Source organism: Tasmannia lanceolata, unplaced genomic scaffold, assembly GCF_043159265.1.
Source record: "Tasmannia lanceolata isolate RefF3 unplaced genomic scaffold, GAP_Taslan_0.1 ptg000006l, whole genome shotgun sequence".
NCBI classification, from domain to species: Eukaryota; Viridiplantae; Streptophyta; class Magnoliopsida; order Canellales; family Winteraceae; genus Tasmannia; species Tasmannia lanceolata.
The window spans coordinates 33,365,686-33,382,359 of record NW_027518683.1 but is presented as its reverse complement, the minus strand read 5'-3'; positions in this window follow the sequence as shown (position 1 = coordinate 33,382,359).

The following is a 16,674-nucleotide window of genomic DNA, read 5'->3' as shown; positions in this document are numbered from 1 at the left end:
AGTACCTGAGCATGTATGCTCTGCCACAAACCTTTTGACCTTAACATGATCCAAAGAAATTCTCCCACTGATTCTGAAGGGGCAACTTTTATCCTTGCATCTAACAGCATACTTTGTAGGCTTTGAATCTACTGGGACGAATACAAACTTCCGTTCAATTGCGTACTCTTTCACTTTCTTCTTAAATACTTTCAAATTCGGGAAGATTCCCCCCACCTTCATCTCCTCAAGTCCTATACGTCCCTCATTTAATTCATCTACAACCATCTCATCTACTTCCAACCGCTCCCTTCTATATGTATTACACAACGGGTCGCCCACAACGTTCTATAGACCAATGAGGGGGCGTACAGCTTCACACTCATCTTCCTTACCAAAGTCACCTTCGCGCACACTGTCCTCAACGAAGTCATCATACCAAATGAATCATCACCCTTTATACTGTTACCATCCTCGCATTCAATGCCATCACTAACATGCATATCACTATGGAAATCCCTGCTGAACTCTGCATCGTGCCTGCACAGTAGGGAGTACGTTAGAATGAATATTGTATGAGAGAAACATAGAACTGGCGAAGTAAATGTAATTAGTAATTACAAGATTACATGGCAGTGCTCATATGTTACCATGTATTTTCCTCTGTCACATTAAAAATAGGGTCCTCATAGTCTTCGTTCAAGTCCACTGAATATCTTTTCGGATTCCGAGGAATATTGGTATCTTCTCGGTTTCTGCCCAATATTTGTATGTTCTTCGGAGCTATAAAATCATTTCGATTAGGTGTTGCTGACGCTGCACGGATGGATTTATTTATGAGGTTCAATGGCGGTTCAAGAGGACGAGAAGAATGTTCACAAATATTTCCATATAAAATAGGATCTTCATAATGTTGAATTCGATCCCTCATATTCCTGAGCAATGACAAATTTCACATCACCTAATAGTGTAATGGAATGAGAGTTCAAAGAATGAAAATTTCCACCTTACTGAATATTTTACCTCCGGATGGGGCTCGGTGCAGAACTAATTCCTCCTACTCTGTACTCTTTGGTTATGTACAGGCTCATACAATTGAAGAGGCTATTCTCAAAAACCATCATCACCATAGCTAGGTCATCGTCATTTCGAATGTCGTACAACACGATTTGATATGGATCCACGACATATCGACATTGTATAGATTGTGAGATACCGGTTGCTGTGGTATGGATTTTTTGGTGAACTAGAGACTCAAATTCTGCAAATTTTATATTCCGATTCACAATTAAAGACATCTTCGTCCCGCCAATATACTCAAATGATACTTTATCCTTCAAGTACCCATCAACGTGTAACATAAAAGAAGCCATTCTTTCCACCATTTTCGCAAACCCTATTAGGATAAGAACCAATATTAAACCCTCATAAAATTAGAATACAAAGTAATATATGAACAACCATTTACAATGATACAACCACAATTGGAACAATAAGTTACATTCTTGGAAGCACTTTTATTCCTTCGAACCACAGCGGATCCACATTTTATACCTTGGAACAACATTTTATACCCCGGGAACGATTACGGATTCACATTCTATACCTCCTAACCACTACGGAACCACATATTATACCCCACAAGCACTACGAAACCACATTTTCTACCCCGGAACCTCTAGGGAACCACATTTTATACCACATAACCACTACGGAACCACATTTTATACCTTTGAACCACTACGGAACCACATTTGATAACTCGGAACCACTAGGGAACCACATTTTATACCCCGGAACCACTACGGAACCACATTTTATACCTCGGAACCACTACGGAACCACATTTTATACCCCGGAACCTCTAGGGAACCACATTTTATACCACGTAACCACTACGGAACCACATTTTATACCTTGGAACCACTACGGAACCACATTTTATAACTCGGAACCACTACGGAACCACATTTTATACCCCGTAACCACTACGGAACCACATTTTATACCCCACAACCACTATGGAACCACATTTTATACCACGTAACCACTACGGGATCAGTTTTTGTACTCCGCAACCACTCCGGAACGACATTTTATACCTCGGAACCACTACGGAACCACATTTTCTACCCCGGAACCACTACGGAACCACATTTTATACCCCTCAACCAGTATGGAACCACATTTTATACCACGTAACCACTACGGAACCACATTTTATACCTCAGAACCACTAAGGAACCACATTTTATACCTCTGAACCACTACGGAACCACATTTTCTACCCGGAACCACATTTTATACCTCGGAACCACTACGGAACCACATTTTCTACCCCGGAACCTCTAGGGAACCACATTTTATACCACGTAACCACTACGGAACCACATTTTATACCTTGGAACCACTACGGAACCACATTTTATAACTCGGAACCACTACGGAACCACATTTTATACCCCGGAACCACTACGGAACCACATTTTATACCCCACAACCACTATGGAACCACATTTTATACCACGTAACCACTACGGGATCAGTTTTTCTACTCCGCAACCACTCCGGAACGACATTTTATACCTCGGAACAACTACGGAACCACATTTTCTACCCCGGAACCACTACGGAACCACATTTTATACCCCTCAACCAGTATGGAACCACATTTTATACCACGTAACCACTACGAAACCACATTTTATACCTCTGAACCACTACGGAACCACATTTTCTACCCGGAACCACATTTTATACCTCGGAACCACTACGGAACCACATTTTCTACCCCGGAACCTTTAGGGAACCACATTTTATACCACGTAACCACTACGGAACCACATTTTATACCTAGGAACCACTACGGAACCACATTTTATAACTCGGAACCACTACGGAACCACATTTTATACCCCGGAACCACTACGGAACCACATTTTATACCCCACAACCACTATGGAACCACATTTTATACCACGCAACCACTACGGGATCAATTTTTCTACTCCGCAACCACTCCGGAACCACATTTTCTACCCCGGAACCTCTAGGGAACTACATTTTATACCCCGGAACTACTACGGAACCACATTTTATACCCCACAACCACTACGGAACCACATTTTATACCCCACAACCACTATGGAACCACATTTTATACCACGTAACCACTACGGGATCACATTTTCTACTCCGCAACCACTCCGGAACCACATTTTATACCTCGGAACCACTACGGAACCACATTTTCTACCCCGGAACCTCTAGGGAACCACATTTTATACCCCGGAAGCACTACGGAACCTGATTTTATACCCCACAACCACTATGGAACCACATTTTATACCTCGGAACCACTACGGAACCACATTTTCTACCCCGGAACCACTAGGGAACTACATTTTATACCCTCGAACCACTAGGGAACCACATTTTCAACCCTGGAACCACTTCGGGACCACATTTTGTACGGTGGAACCACTGGGGAACCACTAGGGAACCACATTTTATACCTGGGAACCACTACGGAACCACATTTTCTACCTCGGAACCTCTAGGGAACCACATTTTATACCCCCAGAACCACTAGGGAACCACATTTTATACCCCCAGAACCACTACGAAACCACATTTTATACCCCACAACCACTATGGAACCACATTTTATACCACGTAACCAGTACGGAACCACATTTTATATCTCGGAACCACTACGGAACCACATTTTCTACCCCAGAACCACTACGGAACAACATTTTCTACCCCGGAACCTCTAGGGAACCACATTTTATACCCCCAGAACCACTACGAAACCACATTTTATACCCCACAACAACTATGGAACCACATTTTATACCACGTACTGTAGACACCCCATTTTGACCGGACCCAAGTTCGCGGTGCTTGAGCAAAACCCCATCCAATCACCAAGCTAGGATCCCGGATTGCACCCTAAGCTAGGTTAGGGTCCCTCATAGGTCCCCGTAAAATTTCGTTGGAATCCGAGCTCGTTTGATCAGCGAACGAGGTGAATCAGTGTCATAATGTAAATCTGTAAGGGGGGTGGATTAGCCGAAGAGGGGGTGCACCTTTGAACTATGAAATTCCGATTTAGTCTTTCGCTAATATGACAAAGCGGCGGAAGTGCGCTTATTAATTCGCGCGCTCTATCAATTAGGGGTGCGAATATCAATTTTTTTTTTAACTTTGTTATATAAAAAAAAAATCAGCAGAAACGAGATCACTGTTCATCTTCGTTTTCGAACAGAAAGAGAGAGAGAGAGAGAGAGCGAGAGAAGAGAGAAATTTGGGTTTTCATTTTCTTTCACCGGTCGTTTTCTCCGGCCTCGTCGGCAGCCATCACCGTCCCCATTTCCGATCGTCCATCTCCACTCTAACATCGCCACCTCCATCACAAATCTCGTTGAGAAATCTCAGATCTCAGATCTGAGATTTGAGATCAGAGAAGAGAGAGAAAGGGGGTTTTCATTTTTTGTAACAGAAATCAGAGGTAGAGAGATAGAGAAAGCGAGATTTGGGTTTTTCCTTTTCATTCTTTTTCCTTGCCGATCGTCTTCTCCAATTATCTTTCTTCTTCTCTGACGGATTTTCGGAGCTCCGACCACCTATTTCTGAGAACTCATCCACCGGTGCTTCCTTCCTTTCATCACCGATCACACCACTTCTTATTCTATTCCAATCTCTCGACCCTAGCTCCATATCCCTACCTCAAATCCTAGATCTGAAACTCTGTTTTTATAAAATCCTAGATCTGTGTATTTATTTCGATCCTCTTCTATATTTCCATTAACACTAGATCTGTGATTTCCCCCAGATCTGCACCATAGATTCATCTCCCTCTTAACCATCATCGTCACTACCACTCTCAAAACCTCATTTCTTTCACCTTCAAGCTCACCACCATTAAAACCCTAACTCCGGTGAGCTCCATAGATTCCAGCCAAATTTCGGAGTCTGTAGAACAGTTCTCAAATTTAATCTGGTGATCTTCTTCGTTTTGGCAAACCTCTTCAAGTATGATCTAATCTCTCATCAAGTATGATCTAATCTCTCATCAAGTATGATCTAATCTCTCATTCTGGTGGTTACGAAAGAATAAGAAGCTATGGAAAATTCTCAAGGGATTAGACTGTTGATTTGAAAAGCAAGGGCAAAGAGAGAAAAAGGGTAACGTAGAACAGAGAACAAGGTAATTTCCAGTCCATTTGGCATTTAAAAAAAAAGTTTTGCCATTCTTTTGTGTGGCTACTGTTGATTATTTTCAGAATTGTATGATTTTTGCGTGTTTTTTTTTTATCTTCTATGATTTCTATTGCTAAGTTTTGTTTATTCTGATTGAAATCTTCGCATTATGACGCATATTCTGAGTGATCGGATCTGAATCCTGATTCATTATAATTAGAATTTCCATGTTATTCTTCATCTTTGCAATGTCAAGATTTGGACAGAGGTTCATATAATTGGGATTTTGGCTTACCTAGTGTGATAATTGAGGTTTAAGTCATCAAAGAGACATACACGGTCTCATTAGTGGTAATTGCTTCCCCTTTGTGAATGGGAGGCACACCTTGCCTCATATTATGCCCTTAATCGCGTTAAAATTGTTGTTCTTTCTTTTGTTTATATTGAAATCTGCAATGCAAAGGATGAGTGTGGTGTTTAAATTTAATTTGTGTTGAGGTCGTGGTTTCAGTTCCTGAGGAGAGTTTTAGGGCGATGAAGGCGCTAGCCCAAGCCCATCTTTAGGGGACTCGCTTAATCTAAGTAGCGCTCCCCTCTCTTGTTTAGTAGGCCTACTCAACCTTTCAGATATGCCCCCTGTTACGCACTACAATTTGTATAAATTAGAATTATCATAATCTTTTGATTTCTTTTTTATATATATTCTTCTCTTGTACTAATCTTTGAGTTAGGTTTTGAAGATGATAATAAATGGACTGCTCAGGTGAGACTCTCTTAAGGTTCATACACTTGTCTTTTATTTAAATAAATTGTTTTAGGAAAGAAGGAGATCAGATGACTACTCTATTCGATATTATCGACATGAGTACTGTCTGATCTCAAGGCGGGCATAGAAATATTATCCTGTGTATTTGTGATATCAGATGATTACTTTAGCATCATCTGATTTCACCCCCATATTGGGGCAGTGGTACTTGTGGTTGGGCATAGAAGTGTTTAATGTTGTTTCTTGCTTTGTTAGGCTATCCAGCGGCTGGTCTGGACTAATTAATATTGTTTATCATTGTATGATTGCTATTATTACAGATTGTGCACTCTTTAGTTGTAGATCATATTTTGCTGATATTTGATTTATTTTTATAATAATTGATTGAAATTTGCGATTATCTGGTAGCATTTTCATCTCTCTTTGATTAGACTAGCACAGTCTTTTAGATTTCTGTTAGATTTCTTTAGATACTATAACCTGTACTAGGAGACATACTTTGTCTCGTTAGGCAATCCTCCTTTGAAGGCAAGCCTCATTTGTAGAATCCTCTCTGAGATTGTACTTCAGTTTGTTCCTTTGTTAATTAAAGACCAATTTGGTCAATTAGTTGTCTTAGCTTTGCTTCCCCCTTTGCAAGGGCAATGATAAGGTTGCTTAGAGCCCATCTTTGTGTGTTTGGGAGACCCGTCCGGTCTCATTCTCTCGTTAATCCTCTTTGTGTGCTTTTTGATTTTGGGAGAACACCCTACTCGGCTTGGCTTCATACCCCTACCCTTATGGGTATTGGGTTGCACATTTGTTGCACCCTGAGGGCTAGGTAGCTGTCCGGCCCGGCTGGATGTTTTTACCTTTGCCAAATATGCACAAAGTCTCTTATTTCCTTTTAGACCCGCCCGGTCTCATTCTCTTGCTAAACCTCCTCTTTGTGCGCCGTTGGTTTTGGAAGAACACCCTACTCGGCTTGGCTTCATACCCCTACCCTTATGGGTATTGGGTTGCACATTTGTTGCACCCTGAGGGCTAGGTAGCTGTCCGGCCCGGCTGGATGTTTTACCTTTGCCAAATATGCACAAGGTCTCTTATTCCTTTTGCTTGTAAGCTTCTCCTTAGTCGATAGTCCATTCGCATAGGAGTCAGCCTTGATTAGAGAGTCTTTGATTCATTCATCCTTTAGATAGTGTTATTAGAGAGTCTTTGACTCATTCGCCTTTTAGGTGGCGTTATTAGAGAGTCTTTGACTCATTTGTCTTTTCAGTAGTGTTGTAGGAGAGTCTTAGACTCATTTGTCTTTCAGGTGTTGTTATTAAAGAGTTCTAACTCAATCTTTCTCTTTTAGAGAGTCTTTGACTCATTTATCCTTTAGTCGGTGTTTTTGGAGTCTTTGACTCGTGATTCTATCTCTTAGAGAGTCTTTGACTCGTATATCCTTTAGTCGGTGTTTCTGGAGTCTTTGGCTCGTGTTCCCATCTTTTAGAGAGTCTTTGACTCGTATATCCTTTTAGTTGTTGTCAGTGGAGTCTTTCCCTCGTGTTTTCTCTCTTAGAGCGTCTTTGAATCATGTTTCCGTTTCTTTCAGAAAGTCTTTGACTCTTTCGTCCTTTGGTTGATTTTGCTGGAGAGTCTTTGACTCGCTCGTCCTTTAGATAGTGTTATTAGAGTCTTTGACCTAGTTGTCTTTATTGATCTTGTCGGGGAGTCTTTGACTCATTCGTCCTTTGGATGATTTTATTAGAGAGTCTTTGACTCATTTGTCCTTTTAGGAGTGTTATTAGAGAATCTTTGATTCGTTTACCTTTGCTTTTGATAGTGTTATTTGTGTAGGGGTTTCCCCTATTTGCCCTAAGGTTTAGCCCTAGGGTTTTGCTTAGTGTATTTCCCTTAAGTCTTTGACTCAAAGGGTGAAAACAATTAAAATCCAAAAACATATTAAAGCATTTAAAAATCCCAAAACATTAAATATTTTAAAACTCAAAAAACATTCGAAAAATCTTTAAAAAGCCTAAAGTGTTGAGTGTTTTAGAAGTATTAGTTAGGAGAGTTCGTTTCGAACTACGTTGGCTTGATCCTCTTCCGAGGTACGTAGCGCAGCTTGGGATTCACATCCCAAGTCCAGCCAAACTTTTGTAGATAGCATTTTAAATCTTTTCGAATAAGCAACCTTTAAAACCTTCATTTTCAAAAGATCTTCCTCTATAGTTAGGAGTTTCTCCTAGATAGAGAGTTTTAGAGTTAGGTTGTGTCTTTTGATATGTTGTTTGTGTGTTTGTGCTTGTTTTAGAGTTAGGGGTCTGTCCTAGAGTTATAGGAGCGCCTCCGTCCGGTCAGTCGGCGATCCACATCGCCGAGTGATGACTAGAGTAGGATACGCTAGTCCACCCTTGGTTTTCCTTAGGAAATACAGCCTAGTTACACATAGGTTGTAGGAACCACCTGCATTAGCCTAGGGCTAATCTGCATTTAGTTAGGGCATATAGGGTGTCCTAAAATCCACAATTCACTGGAATTTAAATAATCGTACAATAAACTTTAATAATTGGTCCGGTCTTTTAGATCGAGTTTAGGATAGAGGGCTAGGTGTCTTAGGCATCATAGCTTAGAATAGGCGCGAAGAACTACGTTGCCTTGATTCTCGTGGAGGCGGGGATACGTAGGCTTCTTTGGATGAATACCAGACCATCCGAGGACTCGGGCTAATAATTTAGAGTCTTAGGATTTGTTGTGTAGTCATCGTATGTTTTGATGTGTTTTCTTACTTTTTGTACTGATCCTATACCTTTTGCTGTAGCTTGCATGTGTTTGCACATCAGAACTTAGACACCCATTAGGTTTGTCACTCATAACCTAGCTATGCTTAGGTGGCACATCTTTCATTTTATTTTATATGTGTTTATTATCTTTATCCTCAGGAAATGCATGCTTAGGTAGACGATTCCTGAGGATTGTTCCCATTTCAGATGATTTTTACCCAAACTTCTTTGGAGTTAATAATAAATGGCATAAGAGACCAAGTGCTTGCACTCGGACGAATCGGGGGTGCTCTCAGACCTTCCCCATTCGTAACCAGGCACGAACCCATATATATTTCTGGTTATCCATTGCACAGAGGATTTGATTTTAGGGTTCCATGGCATATCCATGGATGGCGACTCTGAGTTTATTTCAGGTATGTCTCGGTTTCGAACCTCGGTTCCGGATCGAAACATACCTCTTTCTTTTATATCGCCACTCGTGCTATGCTATGAGGGTAGCATCCGTTTCGAGAGTTCCTTGGCAGAGCTCTCACACACGTGGATGATCCAGATGGTATTAGGGACCCGTTCCCTCGCGGCCTATCTCGGATCGGGGTCCACACGTAACCACTACGGAACTACTACGAAACCACATTTTATAGCCCACAACAACTATGGAACCACATTTTATACCTCAGAACCACTACGGAACCACATTTTCTACCCCGGAACCACTAGGGAACCACATTTTATACCCCGGAACCACTACGGAACCACATTTTATACCCTTCAACCAGTATGGAACCACATTTTATACCACGTAACCACTACGGAACCACATTTTATACCTCCAAACCACTACGGAACCACATTTTATACCTCGGAACCACTACGGAACCACATTTTCTACCCCGGAACCTCTAGGGAACCACATTTTATACCACGTAACCACTACGGAACCACATTTTATACCTTGGAACCACTACGGAACCACATTTTATAACTCGGAACCACTACGGAACCACATTTTATACCCCGCAACCACTACGGAACCACATTTTATACCCCACAACCAGTATGGAACCACATTTTATACCACGTAACCACTACGGGATCAGTTTTTCTACTCCGCAACCACTCCAGAACGACATTTTATACCTCGGAACCACTACGGAACCACATTTTCTACCCCGGAAGCTCTAGGGAACCACATTTTATACCCCGGAACCACTACGGAACCACATTTTATACCCCACAACCACTACGGAACCACATTTTATACCCCACAACCAGTATGGAACCACATTTTATACCACGTAACCACTACGGGATCACATTTTCTACTCCGCAACCACTCCGGAACCACATTTTATACCTCGGAACCACTACGGAACCACATTTTCTACCCCGGAACCTCTAGGGAACCACATTTTATACCACGGAAGCACTACGGAACCACATTTTATACCCCACAACCACTATGGAACCACATTTTATACCTCGGAACCACTACGGAACCACATTTTCTACCCCTGAACCACTAGGGAACGACATTTTATACCCTCGAACCACTAGGGAACCACATTTTCAACCCTGGAACCACTTCGGGACCACATTTTATACGGTGGAACCACTGGGGAACCACTAGGGAACCACATTTTATACCTCGGAACCATTACGGAACCACATTTTCTACCCCAGAACCTCTAGGGAACCAGATTTTATACCATGGAACCACTACGGAACCACATTTTATACCCCACAACCACTATGGAACCACATTTTATACAACGTAACCAGTACGGAACCACATTTTATATCTCGGAACCACTACGGAACCACATTTTCTACCCCGGAACCACTACGGAACCACATTTTATACCTCGGAACCACTACGGAACCACATTTTATACCCACTTATCCACTACGGAACCACATTTTATACCCCACAACCACTATGGAACCACATTTTATACCTCGGAACCACTATGGAACCACATTTTCTACCCCGGAACCTCTAGGGAACCACATTTTATACCCCCAGAACCACTACGAAACCACATTTTATACCCCACAACTATGGAACCACATTTTATACCACGTAACCACTACGAAACCACTATGAAACCACATTTTATAGCCCACAACAACTATGGAACCACATTTTATACCTCAGAACCACTACGGAACCACATTTTCTACCCCGAAACCACTAGGGAACCACATTTTATACCCCGGAACCACTACGGAACCACATTTTATACCCCACAACCAGTATGGAACCACATTTTATACCACGTAACCACTACGGAACCACATTTTATACCTCGGAACCACTACGGAACCACATTTTCTACCCGGAACCACTACGGAACCACATTTTATACCTCGGAACCACTACGGAACCACATTTTCTACCCCGGAACCTCTAGGGAACCACATTTTATACCCCGGAACCACTACGAAACCTGATTTTATACCCCACAACCACTATGGAACCACATTTTATACCTCGGAACCATTACGGAACCACATTTTCTACCCCGGAACCACTAGGGAACGACATTTTATACCCTCGAACCACTAGGGAACCACATTTTCAACCCTGGAACCACTTCGGGACCACATTTTATACGGTGGAACCACATTTCATACCCCAGAACCACTAGGGAACCACATTACTACCCTCTATTCACAATTTCAAATAAACTTTGGATTTTTTCTGTGGTCTCAATCTGTGTATCTTTTGCAGTACTTTTTGTTTGTGACTGATATTTGCAGGAGTTTGGCATCAAATGGTTTTTCAGGAACATTCTCACCTTCAATTACCAAATTAAAGTTCTTGGTTAGCTTGTAAGTTATCATCTTCGTACTGTATCATTTGTTTTGTACTCAGGATTTATTTCTGTAAAATTAATGTGTACCAAATTAAGATGCTCACCTTAATTGAGTGAACGATGTGGCATGAGGGTTAACTGACATGAATTTACGATGATTTCAGCTTTTATTACTGATTTATGCTTTATACCTTTATCTGTTAGGAATGAGTGTTATATAGATTGAAAAAATGTTCTTCCTAACTGTTTCGTTTCTTTTTTATTGGTATCTGACATGAATTTACGGTGATTTCCACTCGTACTACAGATTTATGCTCTATATCTTAACTGTTACGAATGAGAATGTTGTATAGATTGAAAAAGTTCTTCCAAATATGTTGGTTCTTTTTATTGGTCTGTGTGATGAAATTAAAGAAAGCTACTCATATAATAACATTTAACAACTAACCAGCAGTCGGAACTTGGAATGCCTTTTGCATTGTTGTACCTTTTATATTTAAAACTTAAACTTAATCAATGTTCACTTAATATGCTACCATTATTTGGCTTTCTTATTGTTTGGTTTGTATTTTCAGCATGATATCCTTCACATTTGGAAAGTTATGTTGCTTGTGGTTATGCGCTTTTCTTGGATTGTATTTGTATCTACTGGAGTCATTGCTTCCCTTATCTGTGGGATGCTTTGACAGTGCTATGACTGACATATGTCAACCTGCTTGTAGCATTTTTTTTAGAAAAATAAAATTTCAAGACCATGAATTATGTGGTTAATGGATATTTTTATGGGTTTATTTGAATGAAATTCATGCATGAATTCATCTGTATCACTCTATGAGTCTGTCATCTATGTATGGCATAATATGGCAAGGTTTTAAAGAACAAGAGCACAGAAAAACAGAGCATGCCGCTAAAAACATACATTTTTCTCTATCAAAGTAGAACATGTAATTGTCCATGTCCATTGAAGTTCAAGAAACTGATACTGATAGCAAATAAAAGCATTGCAAAGCAGAAAAAAAAAGACTAAAAAAGATTGACACTAGATCTTATATTGTCCGAAATCAAGTTCCCAAGCATACATATTCAACTTCAAAACATTACAACCCAAAAATAGTGAAGAAGTGGTCACAATCTCAAATAAACTCCACAAAAACACCAATAGGTAACCTAGATACAATCTGAATGTTACAAGGAATATAGGATACCCATATGCGGCCACAATCCATTCAATGATTGGAACATTATGAGATAAAAGGAGGGAACAAACCTAGTCAAGAGAAAGGGATTCTGTCACCTTGTATTTTAAAGATGTTGCAGAGGTGTTGTTCAATGGGGTGAGGACGAGAGAGAGAGAGAGGGAGGGAACATTATGAGATAAAAGGAGGGAACAAACCTAGTCTCTACTCGGTTGATTCACATGGATGGGGAATTTGTTCAATGGGGTGAGGACAAGAGAGAGAGGGAGGGAGGGAGATTTTCGTCTCACCTCACACCCTGTTTTTTAAACAGTGTAAAAGCTAAAAACCTAAACTAAGGGTATTTTTGTCTTTATACATTTTTTCTCTCACCTCACACCCTTTTTTTATAATTTACAAATTACTACCCTTTTTTCATAATTTCGAAAAAACATTGCATTTTTCTCATCATTTGCCCAAAAAGAAATATCCTTAAAAATAAAAAAAGGTGAAATATGAAGGTACTCATGAAAAGTCCCATTTTCTCTCATCAATGTGAACCATTGATCAGATATAATCTAATGGATCAATTCACCTTGAGCAAAATGATAATTTTACTATCAATATTAGCCAAATAGGTGAAAAAACTTGAATTTCCCAAGTGCAAACTCCGCCTGTGTTTTTCACAGCCTGCCCAAGCCAGGATAAAGGAGGAGGTCAGGTTGGCAGCTGGCCGTAAACTTTGCCACTCTTCAGACTTGATGGCTAGGAACATAAGAGAGAACATGCCCTTTTTCTTTTTGATGGGCATAACAGAGAACAGAGAACATGACCTTGAATAGGAGAGAATGGAAGAAAATGATCCATGTAGACGAACCCAACTAGCGTCAGGATTAGACTTAGTCAATTTGAGCTGGGTGGATCCTTTCACCTTCTTCATGATTATTTTCTAAAGGATTCACTCGCTGTTCCCCAACCAGTTTGGGGCAAAGGCTTAGTTGAGTTGAGTTGAGAACCAAATTTGCATGTTTATACAAGTTAAAAGGGGTATATTAGGCTGATGTCAAGTGACATGAGCTCTAATAAACCTGGTAATCATAAACCAATGATCCCTCTTTGATCAATATTTGGGATTTTGATGTGAAATTACTACTTTGCCCTCTGGGTTAGCAAATCCCATGGGGACATGTATGAGTTTTCAAGGTTGGACAAAATATGCATCCCTTGATTTTGTAGCATGAGTTGATGTAAGCATCAAAGATTTCAGAGACCAATTATAGTCATTGATCAATCTCTTATATCAATGGCTGAAATTGTCACTGCCCTAATTTACACTGCCCTTTTTCAAGTTCCAAGTAGGGGAATAGCATTACCCAGGTGTGATGCATCCGATTATTACGGTAACTTGTTGCATTTACCCTAGTTATATGTACATTATCTAGGACCCAAGCATGTGATTTTGTTCATTCATCATATTCCCAATTCTATGTTTTTTCATGCTTGAGTCTGAAAAATTGAAGTTGTCAGGATTCTATGATATATGTATAGACTTACAAGACATTTCTTGTACTGTTCCTTGTTTGGTTGATCAAAAGGGTATTATAGTAAGTTTGTCTTGCGTTCATTTTCACCCTTAATATATGTTTCTTCCATTGTCAAGATGACAGGTGCAATTGATCTCTTATGTACGTACTTAGCCACCTGTTTACGCCCTTTTTGAATACTTAAGAGACCGAATCATTCAGTGGGTATTAATTAGTTGAATTTAGGATAGTTATCTACCAACAGTCATTTGCCTAAAAATAGGGACACTGACAGTTATTTTCAAAAATTTGAAATGTGAAATGGGTTGTTAAGAACAATTATGACAAGTTTCATTTCAAAAGGAGCAATAGACGGTTTCCATGTAAAAACTATATGACTGTGTCTAGAGAAAGGGTCCTGAGCCCTTCAACATGTACACCTTTTTTAAAATTTTTTTTTATGCGGTTTTTTCTCTTGTTTTTTTTCTTCTTATAGCTCTATATTTGATGATATTTTGTACCGATTTTCCTTACTTTTCTTCTTACACTTTGTTTGGCTGCGGATTATCCAATGGAAGTTGGTGCGAGCGTGCTACGGAAATGTATTTCCAAAATTTGGTTAAGGATAGGACAATCGAGCCTTTTTGTCCCTTGGGATCGGATATCAGATGATTGAGAAGAAGATGGGAACAACTTTCTTTGAAACACTATCAAAATGGGCTTAAAAGCAATAGAAGAACACAAACACAATCACAATTGCATGGAAGAACATCTCACCTTAGAAGATGATTCCTTTCAATGTCTTGGTACTATCGAAAAATTTGGTACTGCCGAAAACCGACTACGAGAAGTCGAGAACACTCTGGTGGGTACTGCCAGATTTAATGACTATGAACTAACATGACTACAAACTAAGATAAAGCAAGAAATATATTTAGACACTTGTTTGATGTTGTGTGTGATGCCTTTTCTTGATGCAAGCTTCACTTCTTATAGCAAACCTCTTGTGGTGGTTATTCTCACTAATAACTTCCCTTTTGAAATTTGAAGAGCACTTGTCCACTACTTGTATAGGGCTGGCAACAGGGCAGGGCAGGGCGGGGCGGGGCCGTATGTTTGCATTCCCCGCCCCGTCCCCGCATCGGGGAAAATTCCCCGTCCCTCCCCGTCCCGCTTCAGGGATTGTGGGGAAACCCTGTCCCTGCCCCGCGGGGGGAATCTAATCCCCATCCCCGCCCTGTCCCCGCCGGGGAAAAAATCCCCATACAATTCCCGCTTAATGAAATAAGAAATGTGAGACCTACTTACATATAGACTATAAGATAAACTTAAATCATAAGCATATTTTTATGGAAAATGATATTTGCATAACCTCAGTTGTCTTTTCTTCATTAATTTGCTCGTGAAAGCCTTTGGGAAATGAAATGATCATTTGATAGATCTTCAAATTTTAAATAAGTTATTTTTTATGATGCAAGGTACTAGTAATGAATCGGGGCGGGGCCAAGGTCCTCCCCGTCCCCGTACCGGGGGGATTTTTTTAAATCCCCATCCCCGCCTAGACCGGGGAATCCCCCGCCCCGAACGGGGTGTGGCGGGGCGGATCCCCGGTTTTCCAGGTTAAATTGCCAGCCCTATACTTGTACCTTCCAAAGGCCACCACTGCCACTTGTAACCTTCACACAATTACTTGTAACTTGCAAAGGCCACTACTAACGGTGCAACTCAGATCAGGTTCACCGCGAACCTGCCGGGTTCAACTCGAGAAAAAGTCAGGTTGGGTTGGGTATCTTTCAGGTTGGGTTTGGATTGAGGGCTTAGGCAACCCAACCTGAGTGAAACCTGGCATTTTTTATCATTTTCTTTTTTAGTTTTTAGTTGTACATTTAAAGCTTAAAAACTCGGGTTGGGTTCGGTTGGAAAGAGGGTTCCTCAGGTTGGGTCGGGTCGGGTTGAACCTCATCAGGTTGGAACTCGGGCTGGATTGGGTTCGGGTTCGGGTTGGGCTCAACCTAAACCAACCTGACTTGAGTTGCACCCTTAGCCACTACCACCACTTGTAACTCACTTTGAAAAATAACTACCTGTAACTTCTTTGATAAGCTACTCTGTCTACAAAAGCAAATGAAGACTGAAATGTGTGTGAGAGAGAGAGAGAGAGAGAGAGAGAGAGAGAGAGAGAGGCCTTTGTCATTGGAAGAAAGTAGAAATCCTCATTCATTGGAGCCATGTGTACTAAAAGACGAAGGAAGAGAACTCAAATCCCCGTAAAAGCAATAAATACGTCTTAAAAAGGTCAAATCAACGGGGCACATTACTCCAGTTTTTATTTTCCACACGGAATCCTATTTTCAAAGTGTTTTCCTTGTCCTTATATTGGAAAAAGGAAAAGAAAAACTTGAGAAAAGTGTCCCCAAAGTGAAGCAAAGGGGTATAAGTGTCTTTTTCTTTATACTA